At 41.0% G+C, this 14,092-nt stretch overlaps 1 long non-coding RNA gene across 1 annotated transcript in view; it reads right to left on the reverse strand.

The window, feature by feature from the left end:
* Positions 1–5,652, reverse strand: part of LOC149981434 (uncharacterized) — a 74,930-nt gene extending 69,278 nt beyond the window's left edge. Inside the window, exons 1-4 of the long non-coding RNA XR_016497624.1 lie at positions 4,976–5,652; positions 3,240–3,345; positions 3,015–3,073; positions 2,833–2,891 (exon numbers count right to left, since the gene is read on the reverse strand). This is a non-coding gene — a long non-coding RNA (uncharacterized LOC149981434). The remainder of the gene's footprint in view (positions 1–2,832; positions 2,892–3,014; positions 3,074–3,239; positions 3,346–4,975) is intronic.
* Between the last annotated feature and the right edge of the window lie 8,440 nt (positions 5,653–14,092).

Here is a 14,092-nt window from a genome sequence, read left to right on the forward strand (position 1 = left end):
ATGCTTGCCATAGAGTTGAAATGTTCTAACCAACATTTTGAATTGAATAACATTGCTTGTGAACTTCAGAGCTGTAACGATTTGACGCTTTGGTTAAAAGGCAAGTACAAACGCATACTAGTAGTAGTCATGCCTCCTGCTCGAGTCTACACATTCTGGGTGATGCAAAACAACGTAATATCACTGGCTTCTTTGACGAGCTCTCATTGGCTATTGCTGATCACCGTTCTCAACTTGAAGTTGCACATCTCACACTACAAGAGTATTGCAGATATTGTGTCAAAATCAAACATGTTTGAAAATATTGGGATGTCTGGAACTGCTCAATGATGGGATTGGTAGCACTCAGGTTGAGTCTCTGACGCTAACGCCTCGTTTACACTGATAGCATCATTGCATTTTGGTACACCAAAAGTATATTAACTTAATGGAAAGCTGCGTTTGCCTTGCAGCATTGCGTTTCAGAGGCAGTGCGTTCTGTGTGGTGCATATGATGGATTTATCGAACGTATGCATCAAACTGCATGCGTAAACGGCTTGACAGAAATGGCAGCAGAAACTTTATTTGCACACATATCCAGATGATGCTGCGTAACATTTTGGCAGTGAAGCTGTCGGAGTGATTGAGGCGTAACATTAAAACGGATGCACGCCGAGTAAGCAACGACATGGGGATTGTCTCCCATCTCTAAAACTTGTACTGGGCAGTTAAGTTGGGCCAAATTAGTGTAGCGTACACCCAGCTTAACTGTGTGCTGGTACTTCTCTAGGTGGGAGCCTCATATTTAAAACCAGTTCATCAGCCAACTGGAGGTTATGCTACATACTCCAGGGCCTGTATTCTTAAAGCATCTCAGAGTAGGAGTGATGATTTAGGAACAGTTTTGCTTTTTTGATTATAATAAATGGACATGGAGAGCCTGATCCTAGACCAGCACTCTTACACGGAGTCGTTTAATTGATACGGACGGCAGACGCAATCTAACGCTAGGGGAGAGGAAAGAAAATGCCAGGGCACACAGGGAATCGGTTCATGTTTGCTTTGATCTTCAAGGCAGGGATGGATAATAATGACAAACTAAATCTTCACTCCACTTTAAAAATGTTCATGGCAGAGCCTCTATCAGCATTCAGGGGTGGTTTGGGGGGAAATTTTCTATGGATTTTAGACTCCATGCCGTGTCAGTCTGAAGCATCTCCCTCGGCCATGATGCAGTTGGTCATTGGTATTCAGACGTTTTTATTTAACTTTAGATAGGAATAATTGGAGAGTGGTATAAAATGAGAACTGGGTAGACCAGCCACTATGAGATCTGACAAAATCTCTGAAAGTAAGGTCATAGAAAGTCAATCTGGACTTATCGTAGTAATCAGGATAAAAATATTTCTCTCCCCCCTCTGATACAGTCTGAATAGTCAATGCATGGTAATCTCCATTGGATGCACGTTTCCACTGATTGACCTCAACTTGACTGCTGTAACACCCTGTCCGTCAGACAGGACAAGACGTCTGTCTGGCAGCACAAATGGAGATGAAATCTCCAGTAATGATGATGGGGGGATTGTAGGAGGGTTACATTCACAGGGCCCGCTGTCTAATTTCAACATCTGCATTAATACCAGAGAGACAACAGATAAAGATCAACAGGTGGCCAACAGGAGGACATCTTTATAATGACATTCATATATTCCAACCTGAGAAATATTTATTTCCCTCTGCACACTTTACCATCTCCCACTAGATGCTCAAGGACATACAAAAAAAGCACAACAGGGGAGGTTTTGCATTTATCATTCATGACTGCAATGTTTTGAAATTGGTTTATCTGCCTTCAAGCCTCTAAGCAGCAGGGGTCCAGTTGGGTCTTTCCAAACCCTAGGCTTCTGAGTTAGACTCAGACAGGTCACATGCTGAGCTACAAAGTGATTGCATACACACATATGGTGAGCTATACTAAACATGGCACCTGCAAAAGCCTCTACACATTTCAGATTCCCATCAAATTTGTTTATTAATATCCTGCTGTCTGGTTAGTACCAATTTCAGTCAGATATGTGTTTCATATTATGTGCAGAGCAGACCACCAACCAACACACTTGGTTATAATTCTACAAGAAAGCCTATGTGACGATGCAATTACTTCGACTTAATATTTAGCAAACCCGTTTTATAGTATTTACAAACAAAATGCATATTTTCAGAAATAGCTGATGGAATATTAGGAAGGGAGGGTGTCTGGTTAGTACTAAAAAGATTAGAACTGTTTAGTTATATTCTGGCTCCCCCTAGTGGACAAACCTGTACCTCATCTTACTTTGATAATCTATTTTGTTGTTACTGTTTGCTACTCGCCTGGGGTGTATTCATTACACTGATTCTGTTGCAAAACCTTTTGTAACAGAAACCGTGTGCTCCAAACGAAATGGGTTTTTCAACGAAAACGAGTTTCTATTGAACAAATTCAGGTAGGTCGCTACCTGATTTGTTCAGTTTGCTCCATTTGCTTCAGTTTAGTTCAAAAACTGTAAACGGTTTCCATTGCAAGACATGGCTAACCATCCACATCGCTCTGGCCAAACGCCACGCCCACTGAGTTGTCAGGAAAATATGCTACAATACAACACCCCAAAGAGAATGTTGTATATACTTTGGGATAATGTATCACCAAGTTCAAATGTGACTGTATTTTACCCCTTGACTGCTATCAAAACTAAACAAAAACATTTTTATCCACAACATGTGTTTCTGTATGAACAATACCCCAGACAAGAACAAAGAAAAGGAAATATACAGCTCCAGTAAAAAAACCTTGCATGCATTGCATTCCTTACCTATCAGTGGTAGTCTTCTCCATGAAGGGCTCACAGTCTGATGAACATCTCAGTAGTCTCTGTTGAAGAACACTCTCCATAGTTAAACAAGGAACGAACACATCACATCAGATCAATCAACTAGTGGCATTTGTAAACATGGAGAATTAATCTTGAGTTTTAAACAGGTCACTCATACGTACCCTTTGCACTGAAGCTTCACACATGTAACACCCTCGTTCTCGATCTCGTTGGGGTCATACTGTAGAAGTCGGTAGTGTTTGTTAGATCAACAAGCAAACCCATTTTAACCCAGAGAATACACAAAACACATGTTGACAGACTACTGTGGTGAATAGAGCACTGATTTATATTTCCCAAAGAGAGACAAGACTAGTAAACACATGTCAACATCATGGAAGACATACCTTGAGACGCTTTAAATATTGGGAGAGCATGCTTGGATGAAACCTGTTATCTTCTGGCACATTGGCATCATACTTGGGGTCCAACAGTTTATTGACAGGAATTTACCTGGTGAGACAATGAAAAGGTAGAGTGGTCACAGACACCATGAAAAAAGTACCACTCACGCATCTATACTCACTGTCCTGTTTGTCCATACGTTATGACATGGTTATTAACCAACTTAGCTAAAACATACAAGGATCATACTAGGAATGTTTAAAGCATGATTCCTTTTCACTAATCTAAAACAGATGGAAAGTGACGTTTCATGTAATCTGGTTAGCTAATCCTAACTACAAAAACAAGACCATTTACAAGGTAGGTCAGGGTCTTCAATTTTGCTGTACACAGCATCCTTCCATTTACCTTGGATCCAAGAAAGACAGATGCGAGACCAGAGTGTACTTCAATGGAGATTTCTCAATGAGTTTGTTAACAGTTGTGAGAATACACTTCTTGCAAGCGATTTTGATGTCCATCAATGTTTGTCCAATTTTCTTCCCTCAGTCTCTCACAATTCTTCAAGTAACAAAACCCAAGTCGACCTGTGAGGAGTCGATGTGATTGGATGACTGGCTCACCTCGACATCAATAGGTTTTTGAGGGGTCTTTGCTTCTTTCATGAGGTCTGGCTTAATGAATCTGCTCATCAAGCTCTTAAGCAGCTTGAACAAGTCTGTAGAGAGAAATGGCACCACGGACTTATCGGGTCTGGTAGCGTGTGAGGAATGGTGTCACTTCTCTGCTCACTGAGTGTGCCCCCCAACCCCTCTTACGCTGCTGCTACTCTCTCATAGTCACTTTAACTATACATTCATGTACATACTACTTGAATTGGCCCGACCAACCAGTGCTCCCGCACATTGGCTGACCGGGCTATCTGCATTGTGTAGTGAGACTCCATCATATTCAGACACCACAATGTCTCAGCCCGCAATGTGTCTTCTTATGACGAGTTATGACGGACTGTCTTGAGGTGGTGGTGAATGTGGTAGAAGATTGTGTAGGTGGTGATGTAGATGACGTTGACTTTTCCACATAGTTCAATAGAATGGGAGCTGTAAGAAAATAAGTGTCTTAAGTCTAATGAATGACTAGCTAGCTGGCTAACTTTAGCTAGCATTAGTCATGAAACGTCTAGTGAACGTCCTTTAAATGTAAACTTTCAGCTTGTAATATTTGTGTTGTGGAGAAATGACCAGGCAGGAGACGGGAGTAGTTAGTTTTCGTTTAGTCAAAATCAGTTCGCTGCACCCTAGTTCGCGGCACCGTAGTGCGCATGTGCATTTCCTATTAAGTGTAGTAACGTAACACTGCCGTAATACATTACTGCTTAGTAACAGCATAGTAACTAATATAAACAGATGTAAATCCCAGATACTACACAGCTAACGTTAGCAAACTGTAATTTATTTTTAAATGCTCTGCTTGCTTCAAATTGGCTCACATAACGTTAACAACTTAGCTAACGTTATCTAGCTAGCACTATGTTGACAGGTGTGATTCTGTGGGAGAACTGACAGACATCTAGATAACGTTAACTAACATAGCAAAACGTTAAATTGACCGAATACTGTAACGTTTGAGTTAATTTCCCAAGCACTTAGAGATTGAACAATTTAGCTAACTAATTAACGTTAGTTACTACGTATGGTTATTGTATTCCTTTCTACATGTTACCAGGGGTAGGACCTACCTGCTTATAACTTGCGGAGTGCGGTCCTGTATGATGCTCAAGTAGCATGGCTCGTCACAGCTGCGTCGCCCATGGCGTGAACTTTTATTGATTTGTTGCGGGCTCTGCATCGGGGCATATAGATGCCTTGCGGATCTTTAACAAGCCAGTCTTTGTGCATTTCTTTGGTGAGCCACGAGTCCTGGAATTGACATTTTCCAGGCATAGCTGAAGGTCCACTTAACGTTAGTTTTGTCGCTTGCTCAATCACTCATGCACGTAACCGTCGCCCTTTCTCGAGGTAGGTGGCTTGTGAAACAAGGACGCACAGGTGGTGGGAGACATGCAGACAACGGAACTTAGCCTATTACTGATGTTAAATAAACAAATAGAAATCTAAAGAACTTTAATTTCTATTCTTGCACAAAATATATAAATTCAAGCACTTTCAATTACCAATGTCTATTTTCAAAAACTTACGGCCTTGATTTTGTTTCTTAAATTCACAAACTTTCAAGGATTTTAAGGACCAGTGGGAACCCTGCCCCCCATTTAGCTGAGGTACCTATAGAAACACTGAACATTAGTATATGCTTTAGCGTTATTTTGAGTCAGTCTTGTTTTACACGTCATATTAACATGAAAACATGTTCCAAAACATTGCTACCATATTGCTGGTTTGTTTTGACACGTGATCTACTCGGTCGCTTTAAGGCGGGATAACAGCATAGCTACCTAACAGTGAGTTTGCATAGGGGTTTTCCTCTAGTTTAAGGTGAATTGTGGTTATCGTCCACTGAATACATAGTTAATCAAACCAAAGGCCTCAAAAGGGCTGAATCATTGAGTTGTGCAAACAAAACGTGAGAGTGCGCCACAACAGTGCTAGCCAGAGTTGTTTGACTAAACTAACGTTAACACAACGAAGGTTACATATGTAACCAGGGTTATGTGAGCTATATGGATCACTCCAATATATTGGTATATATTTATTTTGTTATTTATTTATATTTCAACTTTATTTAACCAGGTAGGCTAGTTGAGAACAAGTTCTCATTTGCAACTGCGACCTGGCCAAGATAAAGCGTAGCAATTCGACACATACAACAACACAGAGTTGCACATGGAATAAACAAAACATACAGTCAATAATACAGTAGAACAAAAGAAAACAAAAAGTCTATATACAGTGAGTGCAAATGAGGTAAGTTAAGGAAATAAATAGGCCATGGTGGCGAAGTAATTACAATATAGCAATTAAACACTGGAATGGTAGATCGGCAGAAGATGAATGTGCAGGTAGAGATACTGGGGTGCAAAAGAGCAAAATAAATAAATACCAGTATGGGGATGAGGTAGGTAGATAGATGGGCTATGTACAGGTGCAGTGATCTGTAAGCTGCTCTGACAGCTGTTGCTTCAAGCTAGTGAGGGAGATGTGAGTCTCCAGCTTCAGAGATTTTTGCAATTTGTTCCAGTCATGGGCAGCAGAGAACTGGAAGGAAAGACGACCAAAGGAGGAATTGGCTTTGGGGGTGACCAGTGAGATATACCTGCTGGAGCGCGTGCTATGGGTGGGTGCTGCTATGGTGACCAGTGAGCTGAGATAAGGCGGTGCTTTACCTAGCAGAGACTTGTAGATAACCTGTAGCCAGTGGGTCTGGCGACGAGTATGAAGTGAGGGCCAACCAACGAGAGCGTACAGGTCGCAATGGTGGGTAGTGTATGGGACTTTGGTGACAAAACGGATGGCACTGTGATAGAATGCATCCAGTTTGTTGAGTAGAGTGTTGGAGGCTATTTTATAGATGACATCACCGAAGTCGAGGATCGGTAGGATGGACAGTTTTACGAGGGTATGTTTGGAAGCATGAGTGAAGGATGCTTTGTTGTGATAAAGTAAATCGATTCTAGATTTAATTTTGGACTGGAGATGCTTAATGTGAGTCTGGAATGAGAGTTTACAGTCTAACCAGACACCCAGGTATTTGTAGTTGTCCATGTATTTTAAGTCAGAGCCGTCCAGAGTAGTGATGCTGGACGGGCGAGCAGGTGCGGGCAATGATCGATTGAATAGCAAGCATTTAGTTTTACCTGCGTTTAAGAGCAGTTGGAGGCCACGGAAGAAGAGTTGTATGGCATTGAAGCTCGTCTGGAGGTTAGTTAACACAGTGTCCAAGGAGGTGCCAGGAGTATACAGAATGGTGTCGTCTGCGTAGAAAATCACCAGCATCAAGAGCAACATCATTGATGTATACAGAAAAGAGAGTCGGCCCGTGAATTGAACCCTGTGGCACACCCATAGAGACTGTCAGAGGTCCGGACAACAGGCCCTATATATATTGGTATATATGTATCCCTCCGCGGCGGAAATCCTCACAGTTCTCAAAAACCCAATATGATGACAATGAATGAACTACAATAATTCTCCAAATTTCTCCTAGTGTATACCCACTCGATTAGCCACCAAACACCCCATTAAAAGGTGGAAACATCTTACCAATCACACCATTCATATGGTGAATGTGGCATCCCACACGCCACATGTGTGGTATGCTATACCGTACTCTTTTGCCATTAATTGCAGTCACTTAAAATAACCACTAGGTGGTAGACTAACCCTAAAATTCTCCTTCTGTGGATTTTATGACTTCAACCCAAAAAGGTGTATTGCAGCCACCAACTGGACCGGTTGAAAAACGAAACAAGGTAAAAAAGAAAATACATATGTGATAGGGAAACTAATTTAATCCACCTAAATAAAAATAATACATTGACATTACCAAAACAAAACAACTTCTCCTTCTTTCAAATCTCCCATATTAGGCTCTAGAACCTGAGAGGGTGGTACGGCTTGTGACAATATTCCATGTAACTCCTCTGCCGAGAAATCTTTCAGTCCCTGGAGCCGCTACGCCGCATTTACAATGATATCTATCTTCCTGGACCTTCTCTCAACCTTGGCAGTGCCATTAATCACCATAGCTATAAATGCCACAAAGTCCACCTTCTTAACCTTTAAAATGCCAGGATCCTGCTGGTGAAAGGCAACCCCTGCAGCCTACATTGAAGGCCTATTCACCACCATGGACTCTTCAGGAGCAACATTCAAACCCTCAAACTTTTTAACCGCATCTGCATATGAAATGCTCTGGACAGCCCTGACTTTGGCAACTCAGTCTCTTTCACCCTTGTCGAGCAATCAAAAGATGTAGCTTCATGGTTCCCACCGTAATTGCAACATGTCACATTTTCCTCACTTTTTAAACACATGATATGATCTTTTCCACAACTTGGACATCTCGGCTTCTCCCTTCTGCAAACACTTGAAACATGACCAAATGCTTTACAATGAATGGTCATGGGATGAATGCTCTGACTCTGTAGTATGTTTACCCAAACTGCACTTGAGTAGGGAGACTCCCATATCAAAAAACAAAAGAACAGATAGACTCTTCACTTTTTTACCATTCACCACACGATTCATCCTACGTGCATCAATCATTCCAGGAATATTTTTAATCTCTTCAAAATCGACTTCCCATGAGACCCTGTTCCAAAGAGACACACACGACACTTCAAATTTATCAAACCGAGTGAGATGCAACGAACGTTCCTTCTGATCCGCAGAAGCACAAAAAATCTAAACAAGCCCGCCTCTTGTGATCTTCACAACCTTCACTTTACCCAGCACCCTCTCCACCAGTTTAGATATGTCAAATGGTTTCTTCAATATTGGCAATCTGCTCAGCTGCTCCTCATTAACAACCCGTACTCCTACTAGATACGAAGGATCATTCTCATCACTGTACACTACTTTGCTTTGTTTTCCATTTTGGACAATATTCTAGTTCTCCTTGATTCTACTGCCATAAGATTCAGAATTCACTTCATCGACCGCTTCCTCCATATTTTTCCGTGAACCGGATTCCAAATCATCGTTCGTAGTATGTTCTCTATTCCTTGTTAATTTCAGAAAAACCTTTGATGGAATTCATTGTGTCCTTGCTGTATCTTCTGCAGGATATTTTTAAAATCATCAAATTGAACAACCGCAACCAAATATGACACAAACAGCTACTGTCAAATGTTGCTACATTAGTTCTTAGTGCACTTAAAACAAAACAGTTAGGTGGAAGCGTTTGAAAAAAAATCTAATCAAAACCCTATTTTATTTGTCACGTGCTTCATAAAACAACAGGTGTAGACTTCACAGTGAAATGCTTATGGGCCCTTCCTAACAATGTAGAGAGAAACGTTTCGAAATAATAGACAAATAATAACAGAAGGAATAAGTGCACAGTGGATAACGATAACTTGGCTATCTATATACAGTACCAGGAAAAAGTTTGGACACACCTACACATTCAAGGGGTTTTCTTTATTTTTTTACTATTTTCTACATTGTAGAATAATAGTGAAGACATCAAAACTACGAAATAACGCATATAGAATCATGTAGTTACCAAAAAAGTGTTAAACAAATCAAAAATATATTTTATATATTTGAGATTCTTCAAAGTAGCCTCCCTTTGCCTTGATGACAACTTTGCACCCTCAACCAGCTTCACCTTGAATGCTTTTCCAACAGTCTTGAAGGAGTTTCCACATGTGCTGAGCACTTGTTGGCTGCTTTTCATTCACTCTGCAGTCCAACTCATCCCAAACCATCTAAATTGGGTTGAGGTTTGGTGATTGTGGAGGCCAGGTAATCTGATGCTGCACCCCATCACTCTCCTTCTAGGTCAAATAGCCCTTACACAGCCTGGAGGTGTGTTTTGGGTCATTACACATGCAGAGATCATTCGTTCACCTATTCTGCGTCTCACAAAGACATGGCAGTTGGAACCAACAATCTAAAATTTGGACTCATCAGACCAAAGGACAGATTTCTACCGGTCTAATGTTCATTGCTCGTTTTTCCTGGCCCAACAAGTCTCTTATTATTGGTGTCCTTTAGTAGTGTTTTTTTTGCAGTAATTCAACCATGAAGGCCTGATTCCTTTGAACAGTTGATGTTGAGATGTATCTATTACTTGAACTCTGCGAAGCATTTATTTTGGGCTGCAATCTGAGGTGCAGTTATTTCTAATTAACTTATCCTAAGCAGTAGAGGTAACTCTGGGTATTTCTTTCCTGTGGCTGTGCTAATGAGAGAGTTTCATCATAGCGCTTGATGCTTTTTGCGACTGCACTTGAAGAAACTTTAAAAGTTCTTGAAAATTTCCGGATTGACTGACCTTCATGTCTTAAAGTAAGACTGTTATTTCACTTTGCTTATTTGAGCTGTTCTTGCCATAATATGGACTTGATCTTTTACCAAATAGGGCTATTTTCTGTATACCACACCTAACTTGTCACAACACAACTGATTGGCTAAAACGCATTGACAAGGAAAGAAATTCCACAAATTAACTTTTTTACAACGCACACCTGTAAATTGAAATGCATTCCAGGTGACTACCTCATGAAGCTGGCTGAGATAATGCCAAGAGTGTGCAAAGAATCTCAAATGTAAAATATATTTTGATTTGTTTAACACTTTTTTGGTTACTACATCATTCCATATGTGTTATATCATAGTTTTTATGTCTTCACTATTATTCTACAATGTAGAAAATAGTAAAAATAAAGAGAAACCCTGGAATGAGTAGGTGTGTTCAAACTTTTGACTGGTACTGTACATGGGGTACCAGTACAGAGTCAATGTGCAGGTGTATAAGGTAATTAAGGTAGATATGTACATATAGGTATAGATAAAGTGACTAGGCAACAGGATAGATAATAAACAGTAGCAGCAGTGTATGTGATGATTCAAAAGAGTTAGTGCAAAAAGGGTCAATACAGATAGTTAAATAGTTAACCAATAGCTACCCGGACTAACTATTTAGCCGTCTTATGGCTTAGGGGTAGAAGCTGTTCAGGGCTCTGTTGGTTCCAGACCTGGTTCATCATTACCTCTTGCGGTGCGAGGCTGGAGTCTTTGACAATTGTTAGGGCCTTCCTCTGACACCGCCTGTTATAGACTTCCTGGATGGCAGGGAGCTCGGAAACAGTGATGTACCCTGCCTTACGCACTACATTCTGTTGCGTCTTGTGGTTGCATGCCAAGCAGCTGCCATACCAAGTGGTGATGCAGCCAGTTATGATGCTCTCAATGGTGCAGCTGTAGAACATTTTAAAGATCTGAGGGCCCATGACAAATCTTTTCAGCCTCCTGATGGGGAAGAGGCGTTGTCGTGCATTCACGACTGTGTTGGTGTGTGTGGATCATGAAAATAGCCCCGTCAATGTGGATGGGGGTGTGCTTGGTCCTCCATTTCCTGTAGTCCACGATCAGCTCCTTTGTCTTGCTGAAGTTAAGGGAGAGGTTGATTTCACCACACTGCCAGATCACTGACCTACTCCCTATAGGCTTTCTCACAGTCTTCGGTGATCAGACAGGTTACTCATCACATTTTGCTTGCAGACACCTGAGACAAGACATTAACGTGGGGGGATGCTCTGTCTGTCATAACATCTAGTTTCTAATAGGCAACAGATATGTTTTATAAGTTGAAATGTGTCTCTTAATTGCCTGCCCACCTGATTGCTCGTTCTTTTCACCCTGTGGCTGCAGCAATGTCAATCCACTGCTTTCCAACAAATTTCCCTGTTTTAGGTGGGTTCTTTACATGCCTCCTCCTCCTACATTCAGTTTTCTATGGCTGTATTTACACAGGCAGCACAATTCTGATATTTTTCTCGCCAATTGGTCTTTTGACTAATCAGATCAGCCCTGAAAAAGAGCTGATGTGAAAAGATCTGATGTGATTGGTCAAAAGACCAATTAGTGGAAAAAATATCAACATAGGAGGATAAAAAAACAAAAGAATAACAATGAAAACGGAAATACTAAAATAGCACCATAAGGAAATTATCTAAAAAGGTGTGTTTTAAGATCTCTTTTAAATGTCCACATGAAGCAGTTACTCTTCCTGGGGTCCACATAAAACATAAAATACAGAACAGAGTACAGAAGTGTTGCAAACAAGAACAACATAAGATAATATGACAAATTAAAACAAGAATGATATATTGTGCTACCAAATACTGAAGGCAATGCTCCAAATACTGAAGCCAATGCTACCAAATACTGAAGGCAATGCTCCAAATACTGATTGAGTGTATGTACATTTCTGACCCACTGGGAATGTGATGAAAGAAATAAAAGCTGAAATAAATCATTCTCTCTACTATTATTCTGACATTTCACATTCTTAAAATAAAGTGGTGATCCACTAAGATGGAATTTTTACTTGTATTAAATGTCAGGAATTGTGAAAAACTGAGTTTAAATTTATTTGGCTAAGGTGTATGTAAACTTCCGACTTCAACTGTATGACGTAGTCTGTTTGTGTGTGTGAAAATAAAAATGAAGTAGATAAAATGTTGATCAGGAGGACCAATCACTTGCTAGAGGGTCTGCTCATGTGATGAGACTTTGCCCTAGCAGCACAGACTGCAGCTGTTGCCTAGCCGATTTGATGCAGCAGCTCCAACCAGGCAAGCAGATCACGTACAAGAGCTCAGCAACAGCTTGAATGACCTCCCTCTGTGTGATCTGAATATTAAAACTGTGCTCGCTGCCTAGCTCAGAGTACCAACACATGAGGAAAACATCTCCCCGTGTAATGAACATAATTATATTGCTGCGTTGTACAGACAGAGCCAGAAAGAAAGACTGACAGATAGATCCCCTCTGGCCACCATACTCGAAAGCTTGTACATGAAATGTTGGAAAGGGAGAGGCTATATCAGGGTTCCCAATAATAATAGTGGTTAACATGTTTTTTTAATGACTCCCCCTATTTCTGTACCCCACACATACAAGTATCTTTAAGCTCCCTCAATCGAGTAGTGAATTTCAAGCACAGATTCAACCACAAAGACCAGGGAGGTTTTTCAATGCCAACACAAAGAAGGGCACCGATTGGTAGATGTATAAAAATACAAAAAAGCAGACGCTGAATATCATGGTTAAGTTATTAATTAGGCTTTGGATGGTGTATCAATGCACCCAGTCACTACAAAGATACAGGCATCCTTCCTAACTCAGTTGCCGGAGAGGAAGAAAACCAGGGATTTCACCATGAGGGCAATGGTGATTTTAAAACAGTTACAGAGTTTAATGGTTGTGATATAAATGCATGCTCTTCAACCGATCGCTACCTGCACCTACCCGCCTGTCCAACATCACTACTCTGGACGGCTCTGACTTAGAATACGTGGACAACTACAAATACTTAGGTGTCTGGTTAGACTGTAAACTCTCCTTCCAGACCCATATCAAACATCTCCAATCCAAAGTTAAATCTAGAATTGGCTTCCTATTTCGCAACAAAGCATCCTTCACTCATGCTGCCAAACATACCCTTGTAAAACTGACCATCCTACCAATCCTCGACTTTGGCGATGTCATTTACAAAATAGCCTCCAATACCCTACTCAACAAATTGGATGCAGTCTATCACAGTGCAATCCGTTTTGTCACCAAAGCCCCATATACTACCCACCATTGCGACCTGTACGCTCTCGTTGGCTGGCCCTCGCTTCATACTCGTCGCCAAACCCACAAAACCATGTCATCTACAAGACCCTGCTAGGTAAAGTCCCCCCTTATCTCAGCTTGCTGGTCACCATAGCATCTCCCACCTGTAGCACACGCTCCAGCAGGTATATCTCTCTAGTCACCCCCAAAACCAATTCTTTCTTTGGCCGCCTCTCTTTCCAGTTCTCTGCTGCCAATGACTGGAACGAACTACAAAAATCTCTGAAACTGGAAACACTTATCTCCCTCACTAGCTTTAAGCACCAACTGTCAGAGCAGCTCACAGATTACTGCACCTGTACATAGCCCACCTATAATTTAGCCCTAACAACTACCTCTTTCCCAACTGTATTTAATTTATTTATTTTGCTCCTTTGCACCCCATTATTTTTATTTCTACTTTGCACATTCTTCCATTGCAAAACTACCATTCCAGTGTTTTACTTGCTATATTGTATTTACCTTGCCACCATGGCCTTTTTTGCCTTTACCTCCCTTCTCACCTCATTTGCTCACATTGTATATAGACTTGTTTATACTGTATTATT

Source organism: Oncorhynchus mykiss, chromosome 8 (assembly GCF_057628025.1).
Source record: "Oncorhynchus mykiss isolate SJ-2025 chromosome 8, ASM5762802v1, whole genome shotgun sequence".
NCBI lineage: Eukaryota > Metazoa > Chordata > Actinopteri > Salmoniformes > Salmonidae > Oncorhynchus > Oncorhynchus mykiss.